The 22,569-nt window shown below is 40.3% G+C and overlaps 1 protein-coding gene across 2 annotated transcripts in view; it reads left to right on the top strand.

The window, feature by feature from the left end:
* Positions 1-22,569, top strand: part of BNC2 (basonuclin 2) — a 468,234-nt gene that overhangs the window by 337,485 nt on the left and 108,180 nt on the right. The gene's annotated exons all lie outside the window — the stretch shown is intronic.

Here is a 22,569-nt window from a genome sequence, read left to right as displayed (position 1 = left end):
CAACACGAAGAGGCCAGTGGGGTGGGATCCCACCTTGGCTCCCTGCCCAGCACTGCTTCCATGCCCCCACCTCTATCGGAGGCTTCACCTGCTTGCGGTGTCTGATGGAGGTGAGGGGCAGCCCAGCAGCAGCTGTCACCGGGCCAGGAGCCTGCCGCAGGTTATTTTGCACCCCCGACCACTATCAGGGGGCGCAAAAATAAGGCCTTGTCCCTGAGTGCTGTTTTATGATGTTACGCCTCTGACTGTGATCAGACCAAGGTCAACCCAACGGACTTCATATGGAGGAGTAAGGAAACAAACTTTGGTTCTCCAGATCACGGTTCCCCCACTCTTAATCACTACACCACACTGGCTCCTAGCAACAGCCATGAAAGGAACCCACTGATTAAAGTTACAAGTGCTCCTTTTATTATTTTGGAGTTTTTAAATTATTTTTAATCATTTTATGGGGAGGGGGGCATTCCTCTATTTTTCCTTTTTTCCTCTTCCCCTTGTATCAGCAAGGATGTAGGTAAAGGGGGGGGTTCCCCGGGTTTACCTCCCCATTACATGTCCGAAGCTCTGCCCCCATTTGTGGGTTTTTTTGTATTTTTAAAGTGTTTTTTCAGGTTTTGGCCTGCAGGGGTGCAGTTTTTAGGCTAACAGCACCAAACTTTCAGGGATTTTTTGGAAGACTCTCCTGATGATACCATTTGGGTTTGGTGACGTTTGGTTCAGGGGGTCCAAAGTTATGGACTCCCAAAGAGGGTGCCCCCACCTCCCATTGTTTCCAATGGGAGCTAATAGGAAATGGGGGCTACACCTTTGAAGGTCCATAACTTTGGACCCCCTGAACCAAATTTCAACAGACCTGAGTGGTATCATCAGGAGAGTCTCATCTCCTAAAGATACCCTGAAAGTTTGGTGCTGCTAGCTTAACAATTGCACCCCTGACAGCAGGCACCCCCCCCCCAAAATTTCCCCAGATTCTTCTTTTAAATCCACCCCCTTCAGTATGGATTTAAAGGGAGAATCTGAGGTTCCCAGTTTAATCACTGAAAGTGATGCTGTTTCAGGATGGGGGATAATCCACCCCCAAACAACATTATTTTCAATGTTGTTTTAACTAGGGACCCTAAATTTTCCCTTTAAGATGGATTTAAAAAGAGAATCTGGGCTTCCTAGTTTAAAGTGCCTTGCAGTCCGTTCTTAAGGCTATATGAAAAATACAGCCCTAATTTAGGCATAGGGCAGCACATTCCTGAGGGGGGTAGATGAGCAGCAGCTGGTCCCAGTGCCTCTAAAGAACATTGCAGAGGCCCAGAAAGCAAAAGAGAGAGAGAAATTACTGAGGACAGTGAAGAGCCCTATGCATGTGTGTGAGAGCCAGCATGGTGTTGTAGTTAATAGCAGGTGAACTCTAATCTGGGGATTTTTTCCTTGCTCTTACTCATGAAGCCTGCTGGGTAACCTTGGGCTAGACACAGTTCTTCAAAGTTATTTCAGCTCACCTAACCTCACAAGGTATTTGTTGTGGGGAAAGGAAGAGAAAATAAGTTTGTAAGGCTCCTTGAGACTCCTTACAGGAGACAAAGGTTGGGTATAAATCCAAACTTTTCATCAAACTCTTCCTCACCCTTTTCGCTGGCATAAGTGCATTCCAAAATGGGCATTCCTGGGCTGAAAGGCCACAGCAAGCTAAGTCAGTTCTGCCCTTGGGAATGTTCCCATTGGTGTCAGCTCCTGCCCCAGAGGAATGCCAGTGATGTGGCAGCATTGGTGCCCAAGCATCATGCATCCACACAGCTTCCTGCTGCTTATGTAAGTGCCCCTGCATCAGCATGGATGCCACATATTTCACATGGAGTAGCATCTATGCCGGTGCTGGGGTCACACCACATTCAGAGTGCTTTAACCTCCCCTCCACTTAAGTGTGCACTGTAAGCATGATTTTTTTTAATCCTGTAAATTATCTAAATTGCAAAACATCAAGTTTTCCAAATTTGTAAGCCTTTTTACTAAGTAGAGTGGTTAAAGTAGAGTGGTTAAAGTAGAATCTATATCTATAAACGCCAAATACCACTGACTGACTCACTGACTCATCAACAGAACTCAAAAACACATGAAATTTGGCACACCTGTTCCTTACGTATTCCAGGTGCTCACTAAGAAAGGATTTCCCAAAATATTCACTTCCACTTGATTTATTACCTATTTACTATTTTCACTTCTCATCTCTGGCCATCTGCGCGAATTCTAACAAATCAAATCAATCCCTCAGTCCACAGACATGCTGCATGAACATTCTAAGGGTGATAGTTACACACTAGCAGCTTCATGTCCTTCACCAACTGCACTCTACCACAATGCATGTGAACCTATTTGAACACAAACCCATCAGTCCACCGACAGGCTGTCAGGAAATATGCTGCATGTCACCCCAAAGTTCACAAACAGGCTGCAAAAAAGTATGCTGAATGTCACCCCGAAGTTAACACACAGGCTGTGAAAAAGTGCTCCTCCACCCACCCTCATGTTAACAACACCACTACAGCCAAATACTATCAAAATAGATTACAAACCACACTATCACCTTGGACTACTAAACATTTGTCGGGTTTTACATATGGACATTAGATTGCTTACTGTGGAGACAAGTTTATTGCTCTCAGCCTCTGATGACCCTGTGCTTGGTGTTGTGTTCTGAAGTGATGGGATGAGTCCCCAGGAATGTGCTGCAATGGCAGTACAGTCCAGCTCCCTGCCCTTCAACCCTACCCTGAACCTCTTCATAGCCTTCTCACTCATCAGCATCCAATGGCAGAACACTTCCTTTCTGCATCTTGAAAATACAACGGCTGCTTCCAAATGATGTCTTTTGGAGCCCACCAGGTGAAAGAGAGCAATAACACATTGCATTAGAAAAAGACAACTACAGGAAGCTGCTGCAAAATAATGCGAAAACAAACCCATCAGTCCACAGACAGGCTGTGAAGAAATATGCTGCATGTCACCCCAAAGTTCACAAACAGGCTGTAAAGAAGTATGTTGAATGTCACCCCAAAATTCATAGAGAGCCTGTGATGAAATATGCGTAGCGAAGCACGGGTGCCCTGCTAGTAAGCAAATAAAATTGGTATTCAACACTGTAGTTCTCAATATGACTTTTTATGTTTGAATTATAGATCAGATCTATTTTAGATAGTGTACATTTAGCTGATGTCGATTCTTTAGTCATTAGAACGGGCACTTGCACATGGGGACATGGGCTAGTTGTAGAAGCAACTGATCATTCTCCTTTAAATGTTACAGGAACCTTGTAGCAACTGAACGCAGGAGCGATTATGAATTTGGCTGGAATCACACAGTTCAGATTAATTTAAATTTAAAATATAAACTGTAGTATTTTCTGACAAGCATTTCATGGTTAATTGTTGGATTCCCAAACCCTTTCCTCATTTTCCTTGAATGGTGCATGTAGATTGACCATGTTTTAATCATGGTTAAGAGTCCTGTTATCAGAGAGAGAAGGTCAAACATGTTTTTTTTTAATGGCCAGACCTGCCCCAAGGCTTGTTATTCCAAACTGGGAAGAATGTAGAATTGGTTTTTTTGAGCATGTGTAAAGTTGCAATTATGTTGTTGTTTTTGCTGTCCATAAAGTTCCTAGACTATGTTCTTCTCCAGAGGTGTATTGGGGGAAATAGCAGCTGGAGACAGCCCCTTTTCTGGGTGCCCCCACACCTCATCCCACCATCACACCATCGCGAGACTGCCACGCTCCGCCAGCCTGCACAGAGGCCGGGGGCATGGCTCAGTGGCAGGACGCCTGATGCCGATCCCAGCCTCTGTGCAGGCTGAGTCCCGCCCCCGACCTCCACAAAAGCTGGCAGGGCCTGGGGAGGGCAAAAGCTGGCCTACACGGATACTGAGGTGGGGCTCAGTGGCGTCAGGCAGCCCAGGCGGGAAGTCCAGGCAGGTGCTGTGGCTGCCCTCCACTGAGCCCTGTGCCCACCTTCTGAGCTGGCTGACCAGCAGAGGGTGGGGCTTGGTGGCGTGTGGCTGGGGCGCATGTCATTTGGTCATGTGGGGGGGGGGCAGGTGGCACCCCCTTCATGACCAAAAGGCGTGCACCCAGGGACATGGGTGACCCCATGTCCCGTATAGGCCATACACCTCTATCTCCTGGCTGGACAACTCTTTATATACCTCTCTTCCCTAGCAATATCTTTCACTCGGAAAGTGAAAGATGCACTTTTTAAAGGCTCCCACAATCAGAAATTTCAGTTGAAGTTAGTTGAAAATTTCTGTCTTCATTCTTAGTACACTGCATAAGGTGATGAGAAAGGAGCGAGAAAGAAATGTGGAAGTCCAACAGTAAAGCAAGCCCCTGCCCACTGTGAGAAAACTTTGATTTGTTTTTGACAGCCATAGGGCCAAAACAGACTAGAAGTATATAGGGTGAACAGACTAGAGGTATATAGAGTTGTTTGTGGTAGCTGCATTGAAGAAAATATTGGTGAAGGGTCACTAGGTAAGGGGGTTTGAAACTCTTTCTTCATCCCTGTAGTGAATTAAAGCGTCCTCCAGAAATTGAAGTTCTCCCTCTGTAGGTGAAAATACTAGTTCAGGTGCGTGGATGTGTATCCTCTTCCCTGCTGCTGGCAGAGTGAGTAGAAGCTTTAAATCATGGAAGAGGAAAGGTTTAAACAACCTCTCGCCCAGCAACCCTTCCCCAGTCTTCAAAGCAGCTGCCTGGGGCTGCTAATTATCTTTTAAAAATCTGTGGAAGATCCAACACACAGTCTTTCCTATACAAAGATCTTTTGAGTCTCATCTGATTTGGCCCTTAGAAGCTTGAAAGAAATCCTGTTACTTTTCCTTTATTAATTGTCACCTTTTCTTGTGGCTGGTGGGGTATATATATATGTACTTTTTCCCTTTCACGTGGGAAAAATCAGTACAAACAGTACAAAGGTTGCGTTTTTAAAAATACAATTCTGAATGCAAGCCCCAAAACATTTCATAGGTAAAAACAGGGAATGATCTCTGTCATCTAAGAAACAACTGTAATTCCAGGAGCTCTCCCGGCCCGAACTGGAGATTAACAAGCTCAATTCACGCACATACGCTACCCCTACTCCTTGCTCAATGATAGGTAGTACAATCCTAAATATTAAAGCTGATGGGCTAGGATTCAAATGCTAGTGTACATTTGTACATATTACCTGCATTTTAAAAAAAGACTCACTTTAAAGAAAAATAAGGACAGTGTGCATTAGCTGGAGGTGTCAAAAATGAGGGTATCAAGAGTTCATAACCAAAAATCTTCTGTGCTTCATGTTGAATGTCTATTTCATCCTGTTTTAAGTTCTGGAAGCATTCCAGCTATCATATTCCACTTTTGAGAAAATGTGGAGGCAAGTTCCACTGAAATCAGTGGAATTTAATTTGAAATGAGTATTTTCAAGATCAGGGTACAGGTTTTGTAGAGAGAAACAAGTAGTAGAATTGTTATCTTTCCAACTTTACTTCAAAGTCTATTTCTCAGTTTGTGGGAAACATTATTATATAATGCCATATGAAATGTATACTAAAGTGCAGTTTTCTGAAAAGGTATTAATTTGTTTTTAAGGATTTAATGAGCTATAGTTGTCTAAATGTAACATTATAATCCCACATAGATAGTGTTGCCCGAATATCTGCCTCCACATATGCTTTAGATTCAGGCTGTGCCTTGCACTCACAGATGTACATTTCTTTCTTAAATGATGCCATGTGTGCTTATGCATTAAAGTGTAAATTCCTGGGGTCTGAATAATGTTGTTTAAAAGGTGAATAAAATGGCTGGCATTCTGATAAGTAGACTGGATAGCTACACAGAGCTTTAAAAATGCATTTGTTTTCAAAGATATACTGAAAATCAAGACAAAGGATTTTGAAGTCTAAAACTTGTTTCAGTGATCAAATGTCACAGGAACAGGCCAGTGTGTCACCTTTAATTATCCTTTGGAATGTTCCCATTTCAGAGACAAACCCTCACAAAAATTCGATGAAGATTCTTGTTTCTAGTGTTTTTTACAGAACTCCTTATGCCTCTGATAAAGTGGGTGCAGTTTATGCTAAAATGAATTGGTTGGTTTTTAAAGTGCCACAAAAAATGTGGGTTTTTTTCCTCAATAGAACTGAAGTGCCATTTAGAGGGTTCTTTTCCTTAAATTAATCTACAGTGCCACTGTGACTTTTAAAGGTCCTCAATCTAGGATCAGAGGTAATGGTCAGAACTCATACAATTCTCCTGTCCGTGCGAAGGTTCAACAGTGCTGTGGGATAAGACTATTTGAAAGTGTCTCCCAGACTCCTGTTACAACATCCAAAAGGCATTTTATATTTACAGCATTATAAATAGCCATGCTAAGAGCCCTGTAGATGAAAGGTGTAAAGGCTCCATAGTACTCAGTTAGGGTAGAGGTCAATGCATTTGGCTAAAGTTCAAGCATATTATAGCCTTCGAAGCATCAGTTTTACCACTGTTGTGCTTCAGCAACACTGTAGTGAATATTCTCTTGGCTAAAGGAGTATAATCATCAAGACAAACTGGAACAGCTGTTAAAAGCCATACCACATATTGATTTGGTTAGTAGTTGACTGTAAATTGTGTTGCTGGGCAAATGAAGGGATATGGTAAGTGACCGAGGCAAGTATGCCTATTATTTTGGTTTCCTAATTTTATGCATATGTAACTCAGGAAACAGAATATTAATAATGGATGTGTGTGAAAATGTGGGGAATTATAAACTGTGAAAAATCTGAAACAAAACTTGTACTTTGTTAACTTATAAAGTTGTGTTTGTTTTCCTAATAAATGCAGTTCATGATGTGGTGAAAGAGGATATAAATAAAGGAAACTAAACAAACTACACTAAACAAATAAGTGTTCATCATGGAGAGACTAATGAATGCTTTTATTGTTCACCTGTATTTCCATCAAGCTTCTATTTCTGTAACATCTTAGAACGTTGTGAACATGAATCAGCTTCTCCTAAGAACATAAGTAGATATCTCCAGGATGAGCCAAGCCTCTATTTAATTGAATATCCTATAGCTAGCAGCAGCCAGAAAAATGCATCCTGGAGGACTACAAGAAGGCCATGAAGGTAGTAGCCCTACCCATAAGAACTGGTATTCAGATATATATTTATTTCCTTTGAATATGGAGTCTCAATATAACATGGCTAATTGCTATTGATAGATTTATCTTCCATGAGTTTGTTCTAAAGCCAGTAACCACTACCACATACACTGGATAATCCAGAGTTACTCCAGTATAAATCACTCAAACCAGACTAAGCCCATTGAAAACAAGAGTAAGACTTCATGGTACTGCACTGTTAATGGCAAATACATGCAAAAGGTAGTGGTGTTATCCAGTGTTCCCTGCCAGCTGGCTCAATCTGGTGACTGTGATTGTGGGATGAGATACTTTTCCTTCATCCAGAACTTTCCCATCTCTAAGCAAAGCTAACCAAACTGCTGATGTGGAACAGAAGTGATGCTATAGAAAATACAGACATTCTATGAATAGGCTGTATGAAATTATATTTGTAGAGTGCAAATCCATGCAGGTTGGTTGTACACTGATATACAATTGACAAGTGGAAACTCCACTGTCAGCACCAAAGATATAGAGCCCACAATGGAACCCGGCACAATCTGTTGGACAGTCACTTCACTGTGAGTGTAAAGCTATCCTGTGTGTATTCTCCATGTTTTGATGATTAATTAATTGGCTCTTTCCACACAAATCCCTGAAAACATTTGTAAAATGCTTTCAGTACCCCCTCCCCCCATACTACCATGTATTTCCAAACTCATCACTTTCAAATGATTCTTGGCCTCCATTTTGTGATTTCTCCCTTGTTTTTTGATTACGTTGATTACGTTGTCCAAACAATGACTTCCATGTTTCACAGTTCCATGTTTCGACACTCTGCGCCTTCTATAGTCCAATCTTCAATCATTAAATAAAGAATCCTACAGGGAAAACTTGCAGGAAAAAGAGGCAAGGGACAAGGAATGAGCAGAGAAAATGGTGTCAATGTGGAAGTGCAAGGAAGGAAGAGAGGTGTGGGAAACATCCTTAAAGAAATTGCACAGGCCAATGCAGCTGTTTTTAAAACATTGAATCTAAAAATAATTTTAAAAGGGCATTCATTCAAAATGTTTTGAAGCTGCAAATAAAGGAAAGGGTCATAGAAAACTTAAAGACAAGCAACTTAATGGTAGGATCACTTCGTACCATTAATCTCATATCTCTAAAAGGGTATCGCAGAGCAGAAAAAAGTGCAGGAGAGGACACACAGAGGATTATCAGGTTGTAGTATCTTTCCTATGAGAAAGGCTAAACAGCCTGGAATTGTCTTGCTGGCACTGAGATATCATTCGTTCTAGAAAACAAACTTAGTGCAGTTATTTATGAGATATGAATCTTACTGAACTGGGGGACATCCAGTTCATGTACCCTTAGAGATTGTGCTCTAGTGTCTCTGACATTGCTTGTGGAAACTGCAATGGGACTGATGTAACGCAAGCCACGTGTACAGAAAATCTAGGACACAACTAGGACACAGTAACTCTTTGGGAAGTGATTCCTGTCTCTTGTTCCACATTGCCAATTGTATTCACAGCAGGGGTCCTCAAACTTGTTGAGCCTGTGGAATTATGATATAGCGTGGTGGGCACAGCCACAAAATGGCTACTGGCTACTGCAGGAGGCAGAGCCAGCCACACAATGGCTGCCGCAATTTACCTTCAGTCACACAGTGAAGATCCTTGTGCTGTGGTGGCAGCTGCTGCCAAAGCAACATTTTTAAAAATCTACACAGCCAGTCAAATGCCAATCAGAACAAACCTTAACCTGGACCAAACTTCACCTGGCCCCACCCACTTTCTAAAAGCACTCAGTAGGCATCAGGAAATACGTTAGCAGACAAGACCTGCATGGACATCTGTGTGGGTTATGGACTGTGATGAGAAGGACAATTGCCACAGCAACGCGTGGCCGGACCCGCTATTAGCTATATAAACTCAGTACAGCCATGTATGTGTCAGGAATTTCAAGTAGATGTCCATTCTAAATGTCTGATCAGGATAGTTGAATGGACTTTGGCTTTTCCCCAACCACATATGGAGTTTTTAAAGTTGACAATAAGTTTATTAGTGGTTTGTTAGTGGACAGGCTATAGGGACTTGTGAAACAAACGACTTTACAGACTTTAAAACACCATAGAGAGCCCCAGAGAATCAAACTTGACATCTATCTAGCATCCATTGATCTAGTGCTTTTTCTTCAAGTGTAAGGGATTTTGGGGGGGCGGGGTGAATTTTCCTTGCAGCACTGATCTTTCAGTGAGATACTAGTCCCTGTCCTAAGTGATAACAAGGAATAACAGTGAAGTGTGAACGACTCTTATTAGAAAGCGTAAATGTCATTAACACTCATTGTTGCTTTGAAGGCACCCAACGGTGCTGAGAAACTTTTTTGAGAATTTTTCCTCACATTTTGAATTTTCCTTTTGCAACAGTTCTGTTTCTAGTATATTCTGGGATGGAGCTCACCATTCACCAATGTTTATAATTTGTAAGTCATGTGTTTAAATTGTTTGGATAACAAAAAATGTCATTTTTTACAACTGAAAAATGCTGAAGTAATGAAGGCATATAAAAACATTTTGATCATAAAATCAATGTAAAATTCTGAAATTGAAGGTTTTTGCCCATTTTATAAACAAAGAAAATGTATAGGCTCTTTGCTGTAGAATCTTAAATGTTGTTTCAGGGGGATGGATGTGTGTGCAGACAAGTTCCTTGTATATTTCTTTTTAGAGGGGCTAATATAATATCAGTGAAATTTGGCCGGCCCAGCCAGGAAATCTATTTTTACAAGTGGAATGTTAAGGCAACAGAAGCTCATGATAATGGTATGGTAGTCATGCAACAACTCCAGAATTTATATAGGTCATTTTGAATGAGGCTTCAGACCTCACTGAATTGCTACATGTTCCAAAGGGCTGAATGGACAGCAGAAAGATGTAATGTCAGGCCACAACCTCCAATTCCTGGGAGTATTTTGGAGTTAGTGACAGGTGTACCAACCATACACTAGCATTCTGGTAGTGATGTCATGATGTTGGGGATGTGATCTAGGATTCACAAAATTACTAAATTTAACCATAGAGTTTTTGGCAAATCCTGGAAAACGTCCCCTGACATAACATTATTACTAGTTTTTGCCAAATGAGTATCAATGTGCCCACACAACACCCCCATTTTCCAGCCATCATTTCAGAGTTTGGCAAGCGATAACATGTCTAATGGGAGACCTGGTAACATGAAAACATATCAGTTGTCTTCTAAAATCTGTCCGCCGCTTTGATATCACAGTTTATCCTGAATGGAAATTTGAAAAGGAAAGGTGCCACAGATCAATCAGCCCTTGGAGTAACACCATCTGATAGGAAGCCACTACTTGTGACCTGACTTGTGACCCCACCCTGACTTAGGGGTACCAATGGTAGAAAATAGACTTAGGGGTACCAGTGGTAGTAAATAGAGGCATTGTGTCTATCCTCGTATGACTTTCTATATTATTTATGCACATATCTTGCAGGCAGGACCTGCAGGAAAATATATTCCAAGACTGACAAATAGGTCTAGTTAATTCTTGTCTGCATGTCCATGGCTTTCTTCCTCTAGGATCTAGAGTTGTTAAGGTTGTTCCAAAGCTTTGACACATTTTGATTTCTGGGTCAAATGTAGTGCTTGAAGATATAGGTGAGCAGAAATATTTCCTCTAACCTTTAAATGTATTAATATCAACCTGTTTAAAGATCTTATTCATTAACACCTGCTTTCTTAAACCTGTCCAGTCCTGTAAAACAAAAAACATGGTATAGACATTTTAAAATAAATAAATAAATATAAATATTGTAGTAATATTTTTCCAAGTTAGAGCTTTTCTCTTCTTATAGCAGGGTTGTCAAACCTCCAAATGAGACCTGAAGCTCTCCCAGAATTACAACTGAACTCCAAGTTAGAGAGATCCCCAGGAAAAAATGGATATTTTTGAGAGTTGACTGTGTGGCATTATACATGCTGAGGTCCTTCATCTTGCCAACCTTCACCATCTCCAGGTCCTTCCCCTCCAGGAATTTCCCATCATTGGGTTGTGATTCTGGCCAATTAGAGATCACAGAGTAAATGTTATACTATGTAGCCAGTTTGATTTGGATATATATGGAACATCTAATGCAAAGCCAAGTCAGAGTAAAGGCAGAGTAAAGATTCAAGATCGCTCAATCTTATCAGATCTCAGAAGCTAAGCAGGTCAGCTCTGGGTTGTATTTGGATGGGAAACTGCAGATTAATTCCAAAGTCTCTATGCAGAGGAGGGCAATAGCAACCCATGCCTATTCACCTCTTACCTTGACAATCCTACAGGACTGCCATTACTGGTGTGCATTCAACAAAGCATTTTTGGCAATTTTTGGGAGGGGGGTGTTCCCTCCCAAATAGCATTGATTTAAGGGAGCTGAAAAGCTGATCCTGAGTATTGCCAAATTCTTTTGCTTTATCCAGGCTGCTTTGATCTCAGTACCACTTTTAAAAACTCTTCTCCCTCCCTCCCTCTGTCCCTCCCTTACCTGCTGGCTGGGTATTGGAAGCAGCAGTTGGCACAGAGCTGAATGCTGAGCTCAGTTCCACCAGGCCCAGTATTCAGCTTTGCTCCACCACCTCATCCAAAGTCTACATGTTCTCAGAGGCAGTAGGTGGCACCTGGTTGCTCTCCACTGGATGCTGTAGTGCCAAAATCCAGAACACCCAGGAAAAAAACAGTCCTTTAAGATGGCAAAGTTTCCCAAATCCAAAGTTAGTTATACCACTTGCATTCCATGTGTTTATCTTTGCAACAACAGAATGAAAAATGAGCCTTGGTTCAGTCATTCAGGAAGATATGGTAGACATTAGGTGGTAAGATGCTATAGAGATAGAATTGACTACATCACTTCAGACTGCAAGTGGTAGGTTCCAATACTAACTGTCCCATTGCATAAAACACTTCAGTCACTAACTTGGTTGGAAGAAAGATTTTTTGTTTTAGCTTACAGGGACTTAACATAAGAAAGTGTTGAAAAATGTAGCCCACCATGATTGTCCACTGTACGTGGTACAATCGATTCTGCGACCACAGTTCTCTGTTCTCTCATTACTACTTTATTCTCTTGTGTGTGGAAGTCAGGCCTCACACTCTCCCAGCATTTTCTGAGTAAGTGTAATTACAACTTGAGTAGTACAGCAAACAAAATTCTGTCTCCATTAGACAACTCCAGCAAATATATCTTAAGTTGGTTTCTAGTTATTGTCCTGCCCAGAGTGGATGACAGAATAGGGAAGGCTAAGAAAAGTTAATAACTGTTATGGAGGAGACTTCAGGAGATAAGTCTCTTCCTTCCTGGTCCCCAAAAGCCTTCCTGAATCATAGCCCTGTGTCTTTGGCATCATCCTGCTCAAAATTCTGCCTCAAATATTAAGCCAATTTAATAATGAGCTACTAAAATGAATTTCAGCTCTCTTCCAAGTGTCTCTGGAAATATTTTACTGTAATAATAACTGCTGGAAAAAAGGAAAAGGAGGTTAGCACAAAGCTCTTCCCAAGCTGTACAGATACATCAGCAGACTAATGTGAACAACACAAGACAGTCTTAAGAACCAGATACAAGCAGAGGAAGCCTTTTAAAATGTTATGTTTCCACCAAAAGCTTGGCACGGACCAAAAACCAGCCTTCCTGGATTTTATTACTATTGGCAATGTGTGGGTTTTGTCACTCAAGAATTCATAATGAATCCATAAAGGGGGGGGAGGGGGAAGCATGGTGTTTTGTTTGTAGAAAACAAGAGATTTCCACTTAATGCAATTTATTTACATCGGTTGACGACATAGCTGTAGTGTATGTGGTTTGAGGGTGAGGGGAAGAACTAGCCATATTTTGTGTACAGTCCTGTGAGAATTAATTCTTACCAGATTACACTGTAAATAAAGTTAACTGTCATAAAATAAACACAGCCGTGGTGCACACCATATGTTTTATAATTATTTTGTGGCTTCTTTTTTGTTTGTTTGTTTGTGCTTGCTGAATGGAAACATTCTGATAGTTCTGTGATGATGTTTACACATTAAAGAAGTTAATTACACATAAAAAATGAGTTGGCTAGACATGTGAGTGGCATGAAGTGTGCTCTTTTCTTTGGTTGTCCTTCTGAACACATACAAAAGCTTCTAGTTTTTTCAGAAAGTGAGATTTTCTGAGATTTGTACTTACTACTGTTGAATGTCAAATGTAGTGATCCTTTGATAAAGTAGCATTCCTTCACAGGCCAGATTAGAGCATTTATACATAGACTGGGTTTTTTAAAAAAAATGTGGGGGTCACTGTTGATTTGTTAGAAAACAGCAACACATACAGATAGCTTCTCTTGTGCAAAAAAATGCTTTTATTAACAGAATTGCCATTTCGCCTTGCCCCATAGCCTGCAGCATTGCGTATGAGAAAAATTATTTTTAAAACAGAGACTTAAATGTTAAATAAGTTCAGCAGCTGATCTTAGAGAGAATTGCCATGGGAAAAGAGGGCTATTGCATGAGTGCTCTTTTGTCAGCTGTCCCCCATCTGTGATTTTTACTGTTGCAAGTAGGGTTGTCAACCTCCAGATAAGGCTTGGAGATCTCCCAAAATTACAGTTGATGTACAGATCACCTCCCCTGGAGAAACTGGCAGCTTTGGGTAGTGGGCTGTATGGAATTATAGCCCCTAGGGTCTCTGTCCTTTTCAAGTTTTTGATTCCCAGACTCCACCCCCCAAAATATGTCCAGTGATGGAACCAAACATGTAGCAAAAAGATGCCGGGTCCCCTACATCTCACAGGTCTCATAGGTGAATCTGGAGATGTCACATTCTACACAGCACTAGTTGTATCATTCAATATCTGTGAATGTTTGTATTCTCCATCACGAGACAGACTATACAGACTGAATTTTTTTAAAAAAGTAACTGTGAGCTAATTGTTAATATAGTTGAGATATTTATGATATGTACAATAGTTATTATAAGCAAGCAGGAAGGGTATTTTTAGAAGGAGCCATCCAATGTGTGAATTTATGGACAAACCTGAGATTTCTGCTTGGTGATCTGAAAATGAACATTCAAATCTGAACTTCAGTTATCAAGCCAGAGGCAAGGTGTCCTTCGTATAATCCTGGAATCCTTTGGGAACAATCTCTGTAGAACTTGTTTTGCATGGAGGGCTTCCCATCCAGTGGGGTTGTGTGTATTTAAACCTAGCTGTATTAGGGTGGTAATGTATGAAAGGGCAAAGGATTGTTTTGAAATCACCTTCTGGTTAAATGCTTGGAAACCAAATATTTAGAGTTTAAGTGCTAAAATGGAACTCAGGGACATGAATGGTGAGGAATAAAATATTATTTAAAATATTTTCCATTTTAATTACTTGTAAAAGCTGAATTATAAACGAGAGCCCATCTCTGTGCTTTTGATACGTATATCTCTTCTAATATGCTAGGCTCTTTGGATTGCTTCTTTCAGAAAGCACAAGGCATACTCTAGACAAAGTTAAACATTGTAAAATTCCAGATTTTAGTGGAGGAGTTAAGGACTTAATACAATTCTTCTAATTGAAATTGGTAACAACTACAAATATTTCACTATCATTATTCACAGTACAATAATGAATATTTGGTGACTATCTAATAGACCTGTCTTTGTCAGGAACTGGAAATCCCCTTGAAAGAGGTGGGTTTCATGGACAGCAAGATTTTTAAAATTATGACATTCATTTGATTAAATATTTTTCCAATTATTTTTATTATTACTGTTACTGTAGTTTTTTTAAAAAAAATATTGTGTGCCTTTTGAATGCTAAATTATTATTTACCAGTGTGGTCAATGCAGAATTTTCTAAGCAAAAAGGATGTTCCTTCTCCTAAGGAGTTCATGATGCAAATATTGACAGTGGATGACAGTACCAGACTGACAGTGAGACAGTAAAGTCTTGACCATTACACTTGGTATTAACTATTGAGTTTCCCAGTCTGCAGAAAAAAATGCTGTTTAATTTTGAAGGGGTTGGGATGAAATAATATTAGAAGTATTATTAGAAAATTTAGAAAGGTGTGGAAAGTTTTTAGACAGTATGGGACACTTTGTGCTTGCGCTAGGTTAGGATTATGTACTTGCAGTTTGTTGCAGCAAATACAGAAATTTACTTGGCTATATTCACATAGATCTAAATAGCATATTGGCGATCTCCATCTTAAATGTAATAACTGGTAGAATTGTGATTTTTTAAAAAATTAACCCTTTCTCATACCGGTGTTATTTCATAGAGTTTTGACAAATCGAATATCACATCGGTAGGAAATGTATGTGAAGAAATTATCTCAACCACAAAAGTTTATTATTCCATACGTAAAAAGAAACTTCTCTGAAGACATTATCTTCTCCCTCCCTCTTTTTCCCCTTTACTATGATTTTCTTCTCATTTATTTTTGTCAGTACTGGATTCATTCAGCATCTGTTCTCCTACAAAAAGCCCTCAGGAAAAATTAAAAAGCTGTTCTTGCCCATTCATCATTATTATTAAGAATTGTGATTCACCTCATGGTTATCTCAGGCTTTCTCTAGTCCTTATCTCAGTCTCCATGATGACATTGCCTCCTCGAGTTCCAGCCCTCATCTCATCTCTCCCACCTTAATTTGTAGCGATGCACTGCAAGTCTGGTGACAGGCAGTTGTTCGTGCTTGAATAACCCGCGATTTGAATTCTACAGTTTGTGGCATCCATGTAATGCTTAGCAGTAGGTACAGCTGTTAACTATTCACTTATAAATAATCTTTTCCCCCTCTCAACCTGTCTCCCAGGTAGTGTACCTGTCACCATTAATAACTCATCGGTAGTTCCCCTGCGATTTGGCCCATCACTTGTCATTCACACTAGAACAACGCTCTGGCCTGCTACTGAAGCTCACATAAGCTCCATCAGCTATTCACTCATCACAGCAGCTGTATTGTTTCAGGTTTCTGACTTCCGGGAAATTACATTGATGCAATTCACAGTGAGGTACTGGGCTCATAGTACCCTGGTCCCTTCTGTATATGAACACATGCAGACTAAATCTTTGCAAAGTTCTTCCTTGCCTTTTAAGAAATGCTATATCGACCACCAGTGTGAACAATAAGCTTCAGAGAGTTCTTTCTGGTGCTAGCTATATTGATTTTAGTGATGTTGCCCTAGTAGTTTATATTGCCTATAATATAGCATAATTAAGTTTATGTAATACTATGTGATACACCACTTTGTGATGCTCTGGTGATTGCCCAGTGGGAGGGAAAACAAAGTTTGTCTCACCTTCTAAAGAGCTTTGATTGTAGCATTTACCATCATCCGACCTTAGCCTTTTAGAAAAAGCTTTTATTTCAAGGTTCTGAATTGTAACACAGGAAGCGTCGTATAGATAGTGCTTTGAAGAGGCACCATACGGTAGAGCGATACATGAGAAGCAGCTATGTTTGTTTCTTAAGTAATCTTATGAACAGATGCTGAAGTGTAAGATAGATCGTTTCTTTGAAGATCGTTATTGACTTAGTGAACTAATAATTCTTATGTAAATGTTCATACACATCCATGTTTATGTATAACATGCAATATACAAATAATGTATGTATATTATATAAATAATTGTTCTTAGCCCACGTCATAGTTTGCTCTTTTGAGCACGTTAAGGAATTCAACAGACGCTTTCAGGCCTGTGGCCCACAGAGTGGGAGTTCACCACCATAAAAATATTCACAGCAATGATAATGCTTATATCTTGGCACAGAATACATAAAACTGGCTTAGTCTTTATTCTGAATGCAACATGCTATGAAATTCATCCAGTTCCAGAACTGCTGTAGTTCTGTGTCAAATAACTTTTCAAAGGTAGGTAGTTGAAATGCAAGTTTTAGGGACAGTGGTAGTGGAAGCACTGAAAGATGGAAGTTGAAAGAAAATAATAATATTGTCAAAAAGCATTACCATATTTTGGGATCAACTATGTGGCCCTGAGACCTGTAGGCGAATGAGCTCAGTCAAGGCTCTTACTGTTCTATAAAATGAAAATTGAAAGTCACTGATTTCTCACAGTTAGGGATGACCATGGTTGTGAGTGAGTGATTGAGTGAGTGAGTAAGTGAGTGCATGTGTGTAATCTGTTGTATCATAATACTGTATTAAAGTTACGTAGATTTGGCTGTTCTTGGGTTTTGGGGGCGGAAAGACCTAGGGTCACAGTGGGTTTTTTATTTATGGTTATACAGAAGAAAGAAAGTTTCAGAATGTAAAGGCCACATGGCTTTTGAAACTGCATGCCAGAAGTATAGATGGATAGGGCTATCTGTTTCTCTGTTTGCAAGTTTCAAAAGAATTGTACAGAATTCATGTAGAATCTGTATTCTAACATAAAGTATCATTCTATAGGTACAAGCTCTTTTTTTCCAGAAGATGAACATTAAGTTTTAATTGGCCTTTTCTATCAGATCTTTTGTCTGTTCTGCACAGCAGAACCTATCTGGCTTTGAAAACATACATATGGACACTTCTGGAAATCATTGTCAGCCCATGTCATTATCTCTGCGACTGAACATGGATGATGGGAAGCTCCTGGTGACATTGTCCTGTTTGTTAGATAAAACCTTTTTTACTCCAATTAATAATTAAGCATTTTAGAGCTTTATTATAAATTTATGTTTTCTCCGGAGCAGTTCTGTCTGATTCACATCTTTTCTTACCACTTGTCTTCTCCTTGTGTGGATATGTGTATTATAATGTCATTTTGATTGCTGTTCACTCGCTTCGTTTCGCCTTGTCGGTTTGTGGCCCTTTCACCCAAACGAGATGACACTCTAATGCAAAAGAGATCCCAGTAGCCTAGCAGCATGGGGATAGCAGGCAAACAAATGGATGTAGCAAGAAATTTGTATCTTCCTTTGCATGTTTGTGAAAGGTTAAAATATCTCCTGCTATGTTTTCTTATCTTCCTATAATGCAGTAGGTAGATGATAGAAGGATGGATGGATAATTTATCTTGGTATATGTCATAATGCATCTTAGCTGATTCCCAGCAACATTCCCAGTAACCTCTCTGCTTTTGTCATGCAACTGTAGAAGTGTACACTTCACAATCATCCAGGAGTTTCCCATGCACCCAGTTTCTTTCAAAATAGCCACAGCTGAAAACTATTTTCATTACAAATCAGAAATCTTTTTGTATGTAGCATTCCTCCTCAGTGCTAACTCAGCAAGCTAACGTCTTGCCAAGCACAATGGGGTTAACAGAGAGTTAAGTCTGGTTTGGTCTTTTGGCATTTTCCAGCTGCTTTTCAAGAGAATATAAAGTGATTTGGGAATGGGTCCAAATCAGTGGATGTTTAAGAGACTGGGGGTGGGAGTAGGGTGGAGATTAGCTGAAGAGTCACATTCCTGTGTGACTTGGTTACCTTTTTTTATACTAAAAAATGGTTGTGCTCTACAGTCTCAAACACATGTGCAAACACACACACACACACACACGCCGTCGAGGACCAAATGACCTCCAGGCCTGCTGGCTCCCAAAATGTAGTTTATCAAGTCTCCTCCGCCTTTTTCCCTGTAAAAATCCAGAGTGAAGTGTGAAAAGCATCAGAAAGTCTCTCTTGTGCCAGTGCAGCCTTTTAGTTGCTTGCCAGCACCTTCATCTCTTCATATGTTTCTAGCTAAGGTCTAACATGGAACAAAACCCCAACAGCAATAGAGACCAGATGCTGGTATTTCTTCTCTGTCACTTGGCTGCTGAGCAGATGGAATTTATATCAATCGGGCATGCTCGGAGGAAGAGGCCGTGGCAGCCAACATGTGGAACTGGGGCTGAGTGACATTTTTGCTAATGTTTTGTCCTTGTAGAACATTATGCTTCCTCTTTGCTTATGAGCTGTGGTTTTCCTGACTCAAACAAGGTTCCAAGCCCAGTTGGAATAACTGTCCCCCTCCCCCTTCCTAAAGGAGCGCTGGGAGCTGTGGAGGAGTGGAGGGCCCCCGAACAATGGAGTTCTTTATTAAAATACCTGACATCTGCATGCAATGCACCCAAATCATTTTAGCCAAGCATTAGGAATTCACTGGGCATTACCAGCCACTTTGTGTTCATTTTTGTATGCTTCTTTGATTTATATAATGAACAAATGCCTCTGGCCAGAGGTTATTTTTAGCTTTGTTATTTTATCGGATCGGAGCCTTTTTTTTAAGGTGGTATTGTAGTGTGTTGTCTTGGAACAAGAATATTGAAAGCAACAAAAAAGGGGACAGTTAAAAATCTCTTAACTGCCTTCTATCACTTTTAAAAGAGAGAAAGAAGAAAGGCAACAGCAAAAGCTCTGGTGAGGTTCACAATCGGCAAACGTCTAGTATTTAACTATTTCAGCAGCAACCTTCTTGAAAGGTGAAGTACTCAGTGCTTAGAAAGCATGAATAGCAGACTTAGGAAAGCTGGCCCTGACCTTGCTCCTGTGTATGAAAGGGTAAACTTCAGAGGAAAAAAGAAAAAAAGAAAAAAAGGAGGACTAAGAGTGGAAAATTATAGTTCAAGGCTGACTTATGAGAGTGTTTAAGAACAGGACAGAGAAGTAACATCTTGATTTCACTTCGCACAGTTTTCCAAAGCTGTCTTCTGTGTTGTTGTGAATCACCTGCAGGGTGCATACGGAGGCTCATGCTCCCTTTCCTCTATTCTAAATGTCTGTTTATAGATAGAAGCAGCAATCTGATAATTTGTCAATAAAACTATTATGTGGAAGCCCCACTAATAGGAAATGAAGACACCACAGTTGCAGTATTTAGTGAGCTTTAGCAGTTAGATAGAAACATTCTATTAGAACTGCAATCAGCCCTACATTGGTCAAATGTTTGGCAGCCTGTCAACAAACTGTGTGCCATTTGTATTTGGGTATTAATTTGGCATTGGGATAATACAGTATAGTCTAACATGAACAGGAATTCTTCAGTGTGAGTAAGGCCTTGTTGACATATGCAAAAGAATGTGGGATAGAAATTAAGTGAAGTGGGAAGAACTGGACTTTCCCCACTTAGGTGATATGGATTTTTTTAAAATTCAGAAATGCTCCCCATTTAAATTCTCCAGGGATACAGTCCATTCTGCAATTTCTGAATTCTACCACATTATTGAACTGCATGTGTAGGTAAGGGTTAACACATGATCCTGCACAAGGTAACGTGTCATATTTATTTCTAAGGCTTTATTTTGCTTTGATGTCTAAACAGGTCCCAATTCTTCCTGTTGTCTTGCTCAATAGAAACTGTGGGTATTAGATGTGTATATTTTAGTAATAAATTGGTTTCCCCGAGTTGATTCAGATGTGCTTCTTAAAACTTGTTTGCAGACTTGCCAACAGACCAATTTTCCACTGACATGAATGGGTTTCCCCTCTGATTAATTACCAGGTGCCATTTTCTTCATTTTTCACTATTTAGTGTCTTTAAACCAAAAACATTTGCTGTACTGCACTTTTAATAGTTTTGCAACAACTGATTTTTACTCTCATTTTCAGCCAAGGCTTTGTGTGTGCGTGCATGCATGCGTGCGTGCGTGTGTGCTTCAAAAGCAATTTCTCTAAACATTGCAGCTGTTAGATGACTTTTCTGAATCCCTTTCTTTCCTGATTGTCTCGGCCAGAAAAAGAAAGAATGATAAGGTGAAAGCAGGAGACGTACACACAGAGAGAATACCACATACATGTACCTAACATACATATAAACAACATAAGAATTAAGCAGTACGCATTTGGAACGTATTCTAGAAAACAATTCAAATTTATTATTTGCTGGGACTTGTAAGTTCATGGGAACAGTACTCCATCTTACATATAGTGTGTCCTGCTTTCTCCATCCTTTTGTCTTTCATTTGCCCATGTATAGTTGGTCTCCATACTTTGACCCCACGGGCCATGGCCCTGGGTAAGTGAGTCCTAGGTCCTACACTTGTAATGTTTGTGCTTTGCAAAAATTGGAAGGCATAGTTTTTTGCAAGTTTCCTATGCAAATATAATGATTTGATGCAGATGGAATGAAGGAGCTCTCTGTGCTGTGCTAGGAGAACAGGCCTACAGATACTTCCTCTTGCCCTTGTTAACGTAGTGTAGTGTAGTATTGGCAGTGTTATTAACCCTGGTTTAGGCTAATGAGTGTCTCCTCTGAATCACAGTATGTTATTGGTTTGTGTCAGCAAAGGAAGATAGGGCAAGGCCAGGTTGTTTTGGCTTTTGAGGGGGGACTCATCAGGACTCAGCCCTCCAGCAATCACCAGGTGTCTTGGTACCATATGTCTTGCATGACCCAGGACTGGCAGCTGACTACTGTTCAACAACAGGGGAAGTAAAAGAAGGAAAGATGAAGACAGAGGGGAAGATAACTGGGAAGAAAGAAGCATGCAAAGGTGACAGACAGCAGGCTCTGGAACATGCAAGAAAAGGAAAGAGAAAATAGTAAGGGAGAGAAAAATAAAATGCCCCCACAAATCCTCCCAGGTCACCTGCTTGTGTGTGTGTGTGTGTGTGTGTGTGTGTGTGTGTATCAATCAGTTTTGATTTTACTAGATTGTGAAAGAAGTGAATGACACACTATGTAATACACATCTAGACAGGGTTTTTTAAAAACGAAAAGCACATTTTTAATGAAAAGCACTCACATTCAGGATCCTGCAGTTCTGAGCAGAGGAGTGGCAGTAGCTGATGGTCGTGGTGTTTTGCTTTGCTCTTTACCCACCAGATGTTTTTCTGTTCCAACCACCCTTAAAACTGCCTTTCTCCCCGCATGGTTCCAGATGTGTGTTTTCAAGGGTAAATACAAACTTGTGGGGGTGGGAGGGCTGCAGGGGTGATGATTTTGGGAAGATAATGTGTGAGTGAGGGGCAGGGGTAAGCATTCCCTCCACTCCAAATAGCAGCGTTTTGAAATCTGCTGTTTGTAAAAATCTGTTAAGTCTCCATTATGTGCATCTGTGGGTAGTGTCCAGTTTCCGTCTTAATCTTTGTCCTTCCCTTGCTGTATGAACAAGACAGAGTGAAAATGCTAAGCACCCTCTATTTCTATTGCCTTCTTTGGGAGAGAAAGTGCTGCCACTTAAATTGAGGTTTAAACATCTGCTTGGCTGTGTGATCTGACTACAAGCTGTAGAATTTTACATTGGACAAAGAATGCTGCTGATAACAGAGAATCCTGATAAGTGTTATTTTTTTCTTTTTTAAAGAAAGAGAGAAAAGTTAAGTGTCTCGCCTTCATGTTGTGAACTGAATCCAGAAAACACGTTGGCAGTTTTTTACTATAAATCTAGAAAACAGAGCAGAGCCAAGTAGGGTATATTTACTAAGCACAACCACAAATTCTTCTCAGTTGTTTCCCACAACACTTTTCCATGAGCCTCAG

Source organism: Sphaerodactylus townsendi, linkage group LG07 (assembly GCF_021028975.2).
Source record: "Sphaerodactylus townsendi isolate TG3544 linkage group LG07, MPM_Stown_v2.3, whole genome shotgun sequence".
NCBI classification, from domain to species: Eukaryota; Metazoa; Chordata; class Lepidosauria; order Squamata; family Sphaerodactylidae; genus Sphaerodactylus; species Sphaerodactylus townsendi.
The sequence above is the reverse complement of the archived record's forward strand: the minus strand, read 5'-3'. Positions and strand labels throughout refer to the sequence as shown.